This window comes from Lissotriton helveticus, chromosome 4_1 (genome assembly GCF_964261635.1).
Source record: "Lissotriton helveticus chromosome 4_1, aLisHel1.1, whole genome shotgun sequence".
In the NCBI taxonomy this organism is placed as follows: Eukaryota; Metazoa; Chordata; class Amphibia; order Caudata; family Salamandridae; genus Lissotriton; species Lissotriton helveticus.
The window spans coordinates 1,709,238,669-1,709,253,199 of NC_136063.1; positions in this window are offsets into that span (position 1 = coordinate 1,709,238,669).

Sequence of the window (14,531 nt, forward strand, 5' to 3'; positions counted from 1 at the left end):
ACGAATGACATTGTGCAGATGAAGTTTAGGTCTGTCCACGGACACAGAAGAGGTCTGGCCTTTGTTCAAGAGTGAAGTGGACATGACTTACTTCATTAGTAGGCCTTCACATGTATTATCTCCTCTGTATTCTTCAACAAGTGTAAATTTGATCTGCAACCCTGAGTAGGCCTCACCTTAAACAAACCTCTGGATAGGCCACACCTTATTGTCATCCTGAATCAATTATTTAACATGTTAGGGACAGATTTATGATAGGTGTATGCCTCTTTTGCGCCACTGTGCGTCACTTTTGTGACGCAGTCGCGGTTGAAAAGATTTGCTATGAGGCGACAAAATTATAAAATGATGCATCTAGGCAGATGTGTCATGCTGTAAAAAAACAATGCCACATGAAACCGATGCAGCAGTCATGCAAAAGATGCACAATGTTGCAAGATAGGACTCACTTCATCTGCATCAAGATACTGTTAGTTTAAAATGTATATTTTTAGGACTGTGTAGGGGCATGGAGAAGCAGAGGCTTCTGTAAGTGTCAAAGTTCTTGAAAAACTATTTGTCCTTCAATCTTTTCCCTTGTCTTTTCTAATTTATTAAAAACATGTTTTAATATTTTTCAAATGTTTGTTCTCTCTTTCACAGATTGAAAGTATAAAAAGAACAAATGACTAACTTAACGACAATTATAAGGTAAATGTTTTGTACTCTTTTCGTTATATTTCTATCACATTTAACTTCTATTAGTTCCACTGCTTCATTTCTTTAAGCATCACTTTCCTGCCTTTGCTACTTCCCTCATTCCTTTCTCTATTACTTAATTACTCTACTCCTTCACTATTTTTCTTAGTCCCTCTCTTCTCATACTTCTTCACTCTTGGTCACTCACTCTGTCTCTATTACTTTCACTGTTTCTGACTGATCTAAATTTTTTTTTTTAAAAAGAACAGTAAGTATAAGGGAAGGAAACAGACAGTTATGTTAAAAGAAAGACAGCTATAGGGAGTAAACTAGGGATACTGTTACCCGCAATCCTCTGCTGATGATGTCACTGACCATGTCATGAATGATGTAATATGTGACATCATCAGCAGTGGATTACGGGTAACAGTATCTCTAGTTTACTCCCCTATAGCTGTCTTTCTTTTAACATAACTGTCTGTTTCCTTCCCTTATACTTACTGTTCTTTTTAAAAAAAAAAAAAATGTTGGTTCGCTCCCGGTTCGCGTACCGGCGAGCGAACTGGGAAGCGAACCAAGAGAAATAGAGGTTGGCAGAGTTCCAAATATTCTACCAATTTTTTTATAACGGGGAGGTAGTTCTGAAACGAACTTTTTTTTTATTGTTTTTGTTGTTTTATATTTTTTTTATTATTTTTCTGAAAATTTTTTTACTTTTTTTTGAATTTTTGTCAACGGTTTTATATTTTTTTTTGGTTTTTTTGGGGGGGGGAAACGAAAACGATTCATTGTAAAGGGCTCAACAGGAGCAACAAAAAAAAAGAATTTATTGTTTGGGGCGTTTCGGACAAACATGAGCATGATTGTCAATAGCTCTGTTGATCAGAGTGATGCTACTTTCTCTGTAGCAAATGAATCCATTGCAAAGTACGCAGACTTGTTTTACTTCCCCGAATCTCATTTGTATATTTGGCACCATCTCCCTGCCCTCTGGTCCCGTCACTTCCGGTACAACAGATCTTCTGGCCATAATAGGGGGATTATCTAGTTCGTTACGTAACTGTGCAGCACTGTAGTTGTTAGGATGCCACCTAGTCATATGGCGATGCATTGTGTAGTTTCCGTAACTGTATTTCTTCTCGGTCCCTCTGGACAGTCTATCTTGACATATAAGGCAAGTTACGTATCTTGCATTTACTTTTTTCTGGCCTTTGGGAAATTTAAAAAATTGCCAAATAAAATTTTCTTTCAGTTGAAACCTCCTGGGCTCCTCAGGCAAAAACTGCCTCTCTTCCTGCTCTTCCTCCTCTTCCTCTTCTTCCTCTTCTTGCTGAATTATAACTTCAGCAGGTGGTCCTCTCTTCCTTGGATGTGGTGGAGGTGGTGGGGAAGCACCAGCTGAAGCTACTAAAGAAGCCATTGCTCACTGGTAACAAAGGGTCTTTCTCTCAAAAAGATGAAAGTCAGAGTGAGGAAAGAAGGAGGGGTTTTCATCATTTGGGAAAAACAATAGTTCTCAACCAATGAAAAGTGTTAATTTTAGATTAGATGACCTAGTCTTACATCATTAGGAAACCAAAAGTGAAATGAACCAATGAAAAGTGTTATTACCAAGTCACATGACCTGCTGTGTTTACGTTACGCGCTTTGCGCCGCCTCCCGGTTTGCTTCCGGGAACCTGCGCTTCGCGCCTCGCGCCTCGCTTCGCGTACCAGTTCGCTTCCGGGTACGCTAACGTAGCACGTCATATGACGTATCACGCGACAACGCGAAACGTCATGCGGACGCGACACGATGTTGTTTTCTAACGCGGCAGTTGCGCTAAAGGAACGTTTACCGGTTCGCGGACTATTTCGCGGCATCAAGGTGAGGTAACGGGAAGCTTCCCGATTCGCGAAGCGGGAGCGAAGAAAAAAAAATATTAAAAAAAAAAATTATTATTAAACATATAAAATATATTTTTGGATTTAAAGAAGAATACATTTTACAGCTACAGATATTAGCTTTTAAAAAACCAATGAAATTCACTGAAAAAACCATAGGTTATAGACCATATATAGTTAGGAATTAGCATTTACAAAACCTTGAAAATTCACTGAAAAAACCATAGGTTATAGACCATATATAGTTAGGAATTAGCATTTACAAAACCTTATTTTACTCACACAAAACCATTGAAATTCCATATATAGTTAGTTGCACTAACTATATATCGCGCACCCGTAATCCACTGCTGATGATGTCACATATTACATCATTCATGACATGGTCAGTGACATCACTGATGACATCACTGATGACATCTCAAATGACATCACTGATGACATCACTGATGACATCTCAAATGACATCACTGATGACATCACTGATGACATCTCAAATGACATCACTGATAACATCTCAAATGACATCACTGATGACATCACTGATGACATCTCAAATGACATCACTGATGACATCACTGATGACATCTCATTTGACATCAATGGTCACATCACTGATGATATCATTCATGTGACAATACAATGCATCTCCTCACACTTTAATATAACCTCTGTTACACCCAGTGTTAAATACAGAATATAATTTTTTAAACCATTGACACACCAATACTAGTTACTACATACGCCCTCACTGATTCCTATGTCTACACACACATTCACTCATTCACCCATACAATCATTCATACATACAATCACTCATCTTTACAACACTATCATATGCACTCATATACCTATACAGACACTCACACTCTGCCACTCATCCATGGAGTTACTCACACACCTAGTCAGTCCTGTAAAGAATCAATCACACTTCCATTTTCTAATCTATACAGTTAAACATAGAGTACCTTACATTTTCAAACATATACTAACACATACTTACTCTCTTATACAATCATTGATACAAGAACACATTGATCTGCACAGAGTCACACATCTCCCAGCCAGCCACACACACACTCAGTCTCCCATACAAATACTTGGACAATGAATCAATAACCCATATAGTTACTCATATAGCTACTGATCAACACATGCAGCAGTTTACAGAACAACAGACATAATGATGCACAAATTAAGACAGTTTAGTCACTAACCCATGCACTCATTGAGACACATTTAATCACTCACTCATACAGTCAGTCACGCACCTACTAAATCCTTCATCCAGACACTTCTACATCTACTCATTCTTCAATATGTAAAACATATTTAAACTTTACAGAAACACACAGTCACTGGATGATGTCATCAGTGATGTCATCAGTGATGTCATTTGAGATGTCATCAGTGATGTCATCAGTGATGTCACTGACCATGTCATGAATGATGTAATATGTGACATCATCAGCAGTGGATTGCGGGTGCGCGATATATAGTTAGTGCAACTAACTATATATGGAATTTCAATGGTTTTGTGTGAGTAAAATAAGGTTTTGTAAATGCTAATTCCTAACTATATATGGTCTATAACCTATGGTTTTTTCAGTGAATTTTCAAGGTTTTGTAAATGCTAATTCCTAACTATATATGGTCTATAACCTATGGTTTTTTCAGTGAATATATATATATATACATATATATATATATATATATATATATATACATATATATATTACCTACTGGCGGTCGCCAGTAGGTATATATAGTTAGGATTTTTTCTCTATGGGATTTTTGAAAATTCTATGTCGAATAACTTTGGCGTTTGAGGACGGAATTGGCTGAAATTTTCAGGAAAATGGAACATTTTGTTTCTGAGCAGTCCCTAAAAATGTGGGGGGGTTTCGTCAAGGGGGGGAGCCGAGAAAAAAGGGGGGTCCCAAAACGCGTTTTTCCCATGCAATTTTCCATAGGGCGGTTGGCCTCACTTTTAGCTCGAACGGCTAAATGGATTTCCACGAAACTTGGCAAAATTGTAGGGACTGGTAGCCCGATGTGCCTTTGCTAGGTCGCAATATATGTGCTCAAGTGGATTTTGAGAAATTAACGTTAAAAAAAAATATATATCTGTAAGCGCGCTCCGGGCAGCGCCCCGGTTCGCGCACCTGACGCGTAACGGAACTTCGCGAAGCGAAGCTGATTGGCTCTCCGGTGTCTGTCAACATTCTAAACAGTCCGGAGCAGCCGCCATCTTGTCTCTCGGTAGGATCGAGAGACAAGAGGAGGCCAAAACAAAGGGGTAAATGACCATAAGGGGGCATAGCAGATCCTCCCTGACCCCCTAGGTTTGATGTGGAGGCTTTAAAAGGGCCCCGCGGGGGAAAAGAAAAAAAAAATCCATTTTTTTTGCGTGGGGAGCGCCCGGTACGCGCACCGGGAAGCGGTCCGGGGAGCGTACTATAAGGAAAAAAGAATGATAGACTTTTTAAATATTGTATGTTTATTGATTGTTCATTTAGTTGTTTTTTTGTTGTTGTTTTTTTTTATTAAATATAAATTTATTTTTGTGATTCTTTTTCCAAATTTACCAGAACATTTAACAACACATTGTCGGAAATGTCCTCATTTTCAATCAGCGAATCTACTGCATCTACACATTGAACTAATTCATGGTCCCGTGATTCATCCATGAAATCTGAGTCATCATTGTCCTCAATATCTTTTTCTGTGTTGTTCTCCAGAACAATTTTGAAGGAAATATTCTGCTCTCCTTCCATTTTCTTGCTGTAATTTGCATAAAAAATAAATATATCAGTAGAGATAGGGCACTGTTGGGTTTAAGTTCAGACAGGTGCTCGTGAGTTTATAACAGAGAAGTAATCTATGGGCACTGTATGGTTTCAGGCGTGAAGTAGTACTATTAAAAAGTGCCTGTGAAAAAGCCTAAGTAAATTCATAATTATACCACATAAACCTAAATCAATCCATAATTATAATAAACAAGCCTTTCTCAATGTCTAACTCTTACAGAGGGACATTATATAACTATCTAAAAATGTTTTCCCAAAATAATTTAAAGTGCAAGACATATTTCTCCTTTCAAATTTACAAAATAACATCTTACCTTTTAAAAACAAGTTTAAGTTGTCAGTGAAAATGCTCTTGCAATGTACTTCAGGAAGTAGTAGTCAAAATGGCTGTGTTTCTCTCTCTTTCTTTATATATATTCAGGTACATAACCAATCAAATGTCAGGTAAAAAAAGTAGAAAATGAAAGTAACATTTTAATTGGTTGTCAATTCCAACACTTCAGATGTGTTTTGTGAAGTAATTTACCTCAGGGTATTTAGAGAGGTCTACAGGGTAAATGGCTAAATGGAATTCCAACCAAATTTGTGAAAATGGTAGGGATTGGTATGTAGTATGAGCTAATCTATATTTGGTGAAAGTGTCTCCAGTGGGTTTTCTGTATATTACTTTCCCACCTTTTTTGAGCGAGCGCTTCCCGGTGCGCGCCCCGGTACGCGAACCGGCAACGTTACGGGAGTCCTCCATTTTGTGTTTCGGTAGATTTGAGATACAAGATGGAGGGCAAATAATGTTGAGAATGGGTAGAAGGGGGCACCGTAGATGTATCCTGACCCCCTAGGTTTTCTGAGGGTGGCGGAGGAGGCCCATATGTGCGAAAAAAAACCTTTTTTTTTTAATTTTTGCACGGTTAGCGTCCGGTGCGCGTACCGGGTAGCGCTCCGGTGAGCGTACTTTGGTGAAAATTAGTGAAAAAAGTTAGAGTAAAATAATAATTGTGAGTGATCAGATGTAGGGTAGCTCTGAAAAGAGCTTTTGGGTCCTGTGGCTGATTTAGGTACCTACAAGTAGGTACCAATGCAGTCTTAAATTCAGGATGAAAATTCTGTTCCCCTCATCTGAGAAGTGAACTCCATCTCTTCTGTAGATATCTTGCATGTAGTAACGCAAGTTATTGTTGTAGATGGAGCCCATTCCATGGTCTCTCATGTAAGCTGAAACAGACTTATTTACATGCTTCCTCAATTTCTCAATTTGTGGACAAAATTGGTTGGACCACCACCATTTCTGTCTTTGGCATATATTTGAAAATACCAAAGCAGTTTGAGGAAAAAGTGCCATCAATTGGTCAAAGGTGTCTTTTAAAAGCATTTCCAGACCTACCCCAGTCAAAGTGCCCAAGTCATTTCCTCCACAGTGCACAATTAACAGGTCAGGTTTTGGCAAATGCAAAAAGGTTTTCACCAATGGTATCAATTGGTGACATCTTAATCCTCTGTGGCCAATCCAGTTGATTTCCACATTTTGTAAATTGAGGTTGTGTAAATTTCTGTTATCAGCATACCTTTGAGCCCAGTGGATATAACTATGTCCAACAATCCAGACAGAAAACATGGTGAGAGGAGGTTCTGCTGCAGTCAGATGAAGTGTGGGAATGAAATGGCAGTTGGAACAGTAGGAGTATGTAATGAAAAAAACTGTGGAGTTTCTGTGGTAATTAATCAGTAGCAGTGATTGGTGGATTTTGATTGCTGAAAACAGAAAGTTAGGGTGCATGGATGAGTTCTTTGAAAGATGTAATTTGAATGGTCAAGAAAAAATCATTTTATGAAAGATTGCACTGGATACGCAGGTGTACTGAGAGTTCAGAGTTCAATTGAAACATTGTTGTGTGAACTTGCAAACATGAGAGGTCTTTCAGGAGGTGGTTGCTATGGAAAAAAGGCAGAAAGGGCAGAAGGGGGAAGGGTGTTGATTTGAAAAAAGTGAGGGAAGAGTTTTGATTGGGTGACATGAGAGATATGTGTGATGAATTACAGCATTTCTGTGCCATTGTTGGTTGCAGCCTCTGGAGTGCATACCTTTTGCTCTGCTGAAGACAAATTGGTGTGTGTCTGAGACTGTTTTGAAACTCAAAAAGTATTTGCTAAGGTGAGAAAAGATTCATTTAATTTAGATAGAGAATAGTATGCTTTAGGGAGAAAATTAGGAAGAAAGTTGTGTATTTAAAATGTTGCTTTGTTTCATAGGTAGCTTGGGGCATATTTACAAGGCCTTTGAGTCCCTTTGATATTATTTTTCCCATTTTAATTTAAGACATTTCCCCGTGGTGCAAGGTCCTTGTAAATACGCCCCAATGTGTGCTTGGCAAATTTAGATTTTGTTTCTTTGAGTTACATAGCCATGTTAAAAGTGATGCAAAAATGGTTTAAGGGCCTTCAAAATACGCTTTCATGTGTGTTAGGGCATTTTAAGTCACTTCCCCATGAATGTAGTTGAATAACTGCTTTACTTGATGTGTTTAAAAACGTTTATTGAAGTCATTTAAGTTTCTTGATATGTACTGCTAGAGTTTCATAGGCTGCTTGGGGCATATTTACAAGGCCTTTGAGTCCCTTTGATATTATTTTTCCCATTTTAATTTAAGACATTTCCCCGTGGTGCAAGGTCCTTGTAAATACGCCCCCATGTGTGCTTGGCAAATTTAGATTTTGTTTCTTTGAGTTACATAGCCATGTTAAAAGTGATGCAAAAATGGTTTAAGGGCCTTCAAAATACGCTTTCATGTGTGTTAGGGCATTTTAAGTCACTTCCCCATGAATGTAGTTGAATAACTGCTTTACTTGATGTGTTTAAAACGTTTATTGAAGTCATTTAAGTTTCTTGATATGTACTGCTAGAGTTTCATAGGCTGCTTGGGGCATATTTACAAGGATTTTGAGTCCCTTTGATGTTATTTTCCCCATTTTAATTTAAGTCATTTCCCCGTGGTGCAAGGTCCTTGTAAATACGCCCCCATGTGTGCTTGGCAAATTTAGATTTTGTTTCTTTGAGTTACATAGCCATGTTAAAAGTGATGGAAAAATGGTGCAAGGGCCTTCAAAATACGCTTTCATGTGTGTTAGGGCATTTTAAGTCACTTCCCCTTGAATGTAGTTGAATAACTGCTTTACTTGATGTGTTTAAAAACGTTTATTGAAGTCATTTAAGTTTCTTGATATGTACTGCTAAAGTTTCATAGGCTGCTTGGGGCATATTTACAAGGCCTTTGACTCCCTTTGATGTTATTTTCCCCATTTTAATTTAAGTCATTTCCCCGTGGTGCAAGGTCCTTGTAAATACGCCCCCATGTGTGCTTGGCAAATTTAGATTTTGTTTCTTTGAGTTACATAGCCATGTTAAAAGTGATGGAAAAATGGTGCAAGGGCCTTCAAAATACGCTTTCATGTGTGTTAGGGCATTTTAAGTCACTTCCCCTTGAATGTAGTTGAATAACTGCTTTACTTGATGTGTTTAAAAACGTTTATTGAAGTCATTTAAGTTTCTTGATATGTACTGCTAGAGTTTCATAGGCTGCTTGGGGCATATTTAAAAGGCCTTTGAGTCCCTTTGATGTTATTTTCCCCATTTTAATTTAAGTTATTTCCCCGTGGTGTAAGGTCCTTGTAAATACGCCCCCATGTGTGCTTGGCTAATTTAAGTACTGATAGGATGTGCTTCTACATAGGACCTGTGTTGTGTTTTCAAATTATGACCAGAAAATCGTTTTTTTTAAAAAAAAACGCTTTTCACATTTATGAGAAGGTCATATTGGTGTCTGCTTCTTTAAATAAATATTGAACTGAGAAATATTAAACTGAGGCTTCTGTAAGTGTCAAAGGAGGTGAGTAATGTACATTGCTCTGTTGCATACAGTCCTCATCCTCTGCGTACTCTTGGATATGCTTGACTAAATCTGCTCAATGAGATAACTAAGCTAAGGAAACACAGGTGATGTGATTGTGAATTGAGCATAAATATTTGCACGTTTTTCAATTACATCACCTGTGTTTCCTAACATTACGAATCACATTGTGCAGATGAGGTTTAGGCCTGTCCAGGGAGATAGAGGAGGTCTGGCCTTTGTTGAAGAGTGTAGTGGACATGACTCACTTCATTGGTAGGCCTGCACATGTATTATCTCCTCTGTACTCTTCAACAAGCCTAAATTTCATCTGCAACACTGAGTAGGCCTCACCTCAAACAAACCTCTGGATAGGCCACACCTTATCGTCATCCTGAATCAATCATTTAAAATGTTAGGGGCAGATTTATGATGGCCGTGTGCCTCTTTTGTGCCGCTGTTGCGTCACTTTTGTGATGCAGCAGTGATGCAAAAGATGCACCATGTTGCAAGACAGGCCTCACTTCATCTCCAACAAGATACCGTCAGTTTAAACTGTAAACATTTAGGACTGTGTAGGGGGCATGGAGAAGCTGAATCTTCTGTAAATGTCAAAATTGTTGCATACAGTGCTCAACTTCTGCGTAGTCTTTGATATGCTAGTTTCCATCTGCACAATGAGATACCTAAGCAAAGGAAACACAGGTTATGTGATTCTGAAATGAGGAAAATAAATTCCACATTTTTCAATTACATCACCTGTGTTTCCTAACATTATGAATCACATTGTGCAGTTGAGGTTTAGGCCTGTCCAGGGACACAGAAGAGGTCTGGCCTTTGTTCAAGAGTGAAGTGGACATGACTCACTTCATTGGTAGGCCTGCACATGTATTATCTCCTCTGTACTCTTCAACAAGCCTAAATTTCATTTGCAACCCTGAGTAGGCCTCACCTCAAACAAACCTCTGGATAGGCCACACCTTATCGTCATCCTGAATCAATCATTTAAAATGTTAGGGGCAGATTTATGATGGCCGTGTGCCTCTTTTGTGCCGCTGTTGCGTCACTTTTGTGATGCAGCAGTGATGCAAAAGATGCACCATGTTGCAAGACAGGCCTCACTTCATCTCCAACAAGATACCGTCAGTTTAAACTGTAAACATTTAGGACTGTGTAGGGGGCATGGAGAAGCTGAATCTTCTGTAAATGTCAAAATTGTTGCATACAGTGCTCAACTTCTGCGTAGTCTTTGATATGCTAGTTTCCATCTGCACAATGAGATACCTAAGCAAAGGAAACACAGGTTATGTGATTCTGAAATGAGAAAAATAAATTCCACATTTTTCAATTACATCACCTGTGTTTCCTAACATTATGAATCACATTGTGCAGTTGAGGTTTAGGCCTGTCCAGGGACACAGAAGAGGTCTGACCTTTGTTCAAGAGTGCAGTGGACATGATTCACTTCATTGGTAGGCCTGCACATGTATTATCTCCTCTGTACTCTTCAACAAGCCTAAATTACATCTGCAACCCTGAGTAGGCCTCACCTCAAACAAACCTCTGGATAGGCCACACCTTATCGTCATCCTGAATCAATCATTTAAAATGTTAGGGGCAGATTTATGATGGCCTTGTGCCTCTTTTGCGCCGCTGTTGCGTCACTTTTGTGATGCAGCAGTGATGCAAAAGATGCACCATGTTGCAAGATAGGCCTCACTTCATCTCCAACAAGATACCGTCAGTTTAAACTGTAAACATTTAGGACTGTGTAGGGGGCATGGAGAAGCTGAATCTTCTGTAAATGTCAAAATTGTTGCATACAGTGCTCAACTTCTGCGTACTCTTTGATATGCTAGACTCCATCTGCACAATGAGATACCTAAGCAAAGGAAACACAGGTGATGTGATTGTGAAATGAGGAAAAGAAATTCCACATTTTTCAATTACATCACCTGTGTTTCCTAACATTACGAATCACATTGTGCAGATGAGGTTTAGGCCTGTTCACGGACACAGAAGAGGTCTGACCTTTGTTCAAGAGTGCAGTGGACATGATTCACTTCATTGGTAGGCCTGCACATGTATTATCTCCTCTGTACTCTTCAACAAGCCTAAATTACATCTGCAACCCTGAGTAGGCCTCACCTCAAACAAACCTCTGGATAGGCCACACCTTATCGTCATCCTGAATCAATCATTTAAAATGTTAGGGACAGATTTATGATAGCCGTGTGCCTCTTTTGCGCCGCTGTGCGTCACTTTTGTGACGCAGCGGCGGTGCAAAAGATTTGCTATGTTGCGACATATTTACAACTTGATGCATCTAGGCAGATGTGTCATGCTGTAAAGTCCTGTGCCACATGAAACCTGCGTCACATTTCATGTGAGCGTTTTGTTGTAGGGTGGGAAGGCATTTGCATGAAAGCCCTGTAAAACTAACACAGTAAAATTAAGAAGATTTCACTGAGTCACATTTATGGCATTGCTGAATCAAATCCTTTCGCCTGTTTGAAACAGGCATAAGGAGTGATGCACCATGCAATGTGTGGCTTGCCCCTGTGCATTGCAGTAGATATGTCGCGCTTACGACGTAATTCCTGCAATGCGCCGTTTTTGTGGAACAGATGCGTGACGCATCTGTGCTGTTTTTGCTCAATGGTGCTCTGCATTGTAAATGCGGCACATCATGGGTGGCAGAGCAGTGGCGCACGTTAACTGGTGCATCCCTGGGGATGCGCCAGTTAACATAAATCTGCTCCTTTAAATTTAAGTATTAGCAGGGGACACAGTGTTGGTGAGGCTTATCCAAGGTTAAGAAGAGATGAGTCCTGTTCACTGAAAAATTGGACATAGGCCTCACCTCCTCAGCATCGCTGGACATGGTTAAATAATATCTGCAAAATGTTACTCTTGTTAAACAATTTTACAATTATAGTCTCTGAGATTTGTCTCTTACTCTGCAACATCTCATTGTTGTTCTCTTTCTTTAAAGATAACGACAACATCAAGCATGAGTGATAATGAGCAATCTGTTGATCTCGATATTATCATTGAAATTGTGATTGAAACATCAGTGGAAGTAGATCCCTTGGATGATTTAAATCCTGAGGATGATGAAGAACATGATGAGGATGCCGATTTGTCAGAATTGTATGACATAGGGTGGGAAGCTGACCTGCTCGAGCCTATGGAACTATAAACATTTATTTTTAAAAGTTACTGGAAATGAAAAGTAACCATGTTAACCGTTTCATTTAAAATTAAACACATCTTCAAAAACAGCTTGTGTGAAGTGTCTTTAATAAAATAGGGAAATATGCTGATAAAAATTAGTTCAGATTCACATATAAAAGAGCAAAGGTCAAATGTAGAAGCATTCTATTTCTTTGCTACTATTTGTGAGTACTAAATTTGCCAATGCACTAAAAATTATTGTATGTAAAATTGACAAGTAGTGTGTTAATTTTTTGACGACTGTTATTGATTTACTGTTTGGTAATAGTGGTTAATAACATTTTTTATTATATTTTACCACAGATTCAACTGCAGATCATTTCAAAACTACATTATGCCATCTAAAGAAAGAAGCCGAAAGGCTACAAAACGTCAAAGACAGCAGATTACTAAATGCTTGCAGCAGTCCTCTACAATAAAAACTCGTCAAGTCACCAAGAAAGCTCCGGGTAAGACAACGAAATCATTCCTAAGGAACATTTGTAGAACAAAAAGTATTACTACAGAACATGTTTTAGTCCAGAAAAAGAGAGCCAATTTGAATGGAAAAGAAAGGCCAATCAAAAATATTACTGCTAGAGCAGGAGATAACTCTGTGCATGGTAGTAGAAGGAAAAATCAGTTTAGGGACATTCGTAGACGAATGTTCCGCAACAGGATAATTGCAAATTTGTTAAAAAATATTAAGAAAGGTCAACAGAAAGTGGTTTTTTATAAGAGAAAAAAAAAAGTTGAGAAAATTATTGATCAGGCATTTGAAATTAAGCGAAAGTTATTTATTTTGATAATCAATAGAATTAGGAAACTAAACAAGGCAATTTATGATTTCAAAACAAATAGTAGATGGAAGAGAACAGTTAATCGTAGTAATTTCTGTGAAGTTTTTTCAGGAGAATGGATGCATAGTTCAAGTTGTGAGGCATTTTTTAATGAGGAGAGTTATTTCCAGGATAATGATTTGGTGCATGCAGTTGACACCAGTGGTCGAGCTTATGAGGTGAAAGATGGTTGTCCAGTTGAAAAAGAAAAACTTGTGACAACAGAGGCAGAAGAGGTGTTAGGTAATGAGGTTTTAGGAAGACGTCCTAAGGGACCAGTGTATACCTGGAAGTGTAGTAGTATTTGCAGTGTGCGACAGGATTCCATCAATTTGCTTTGTTATTTTGTACGGACATTTAATAAGAAAACTTTAAAACAGAAAATGAAGTTGTTGCAAGAAGTAGATCCTTGCAGAGTGAGAGAAGTAACAGGTTTGCATGGCCATTCACTGGCTTGTCTTTCCAGGAGAGTATGCCAGAGTGTTTTTCATCATTTCAGGATGCTAGCAGTGCATCATAGTAAAGTGAGGAAATTAGTTAGAATGTTGTATTATGCTAAGAGTCCAGCAATTATGCTTAAACAATTATACACTGCTCTTTTGCATGGTTCTGAAGTAGATGTGAAGAATATTTGTGAAGAAATTGAGTTTTGTTACTTTGCAAGTAAAGAGGAGAATGTTGAAATTGACCCAGAAGAAGAAGGTAATGTGGAAGATAGTGTACAGGTTTCCAGTACAGATAATGTTCAGAAAGAAATTGCCACGTTTCAGGTGAAATCAAGTGAGAGGCCTAATTTCACTTGTGTGTGTTGTCGACACACTTATTATAAGAATCAGACTAAGTTAGTGGATTTATATGCGAAAAGTGAAAGGGAAAATAATAGTGAATGGAAGGATTTTGCAACATACTTGATGGTAGAAAATTGTTTTGATTTGGGATCGGATCAACGTGTGTGTACTTATTGTTGTAACAAATTAAATCAAAACCGGATGCCTGCTAGAGCGGTTCATAATAATCTGGAATTGGTTGAGATTCCTTTTGAATTGAAGGATTTAAATACTTATGAATCTATTTTGATTCAAAGTATCCATTCCTTTCAGGCTATTGTACGAATGGAGCCAAAGACAGGGAAATTGCCTCCATCAGCTTTACAGAGAGGATTAAAGGGAAGAGTTGTTTATTTGCCTCTAGATTTGAAGAAAAACATTAATACAATTGGAGTAG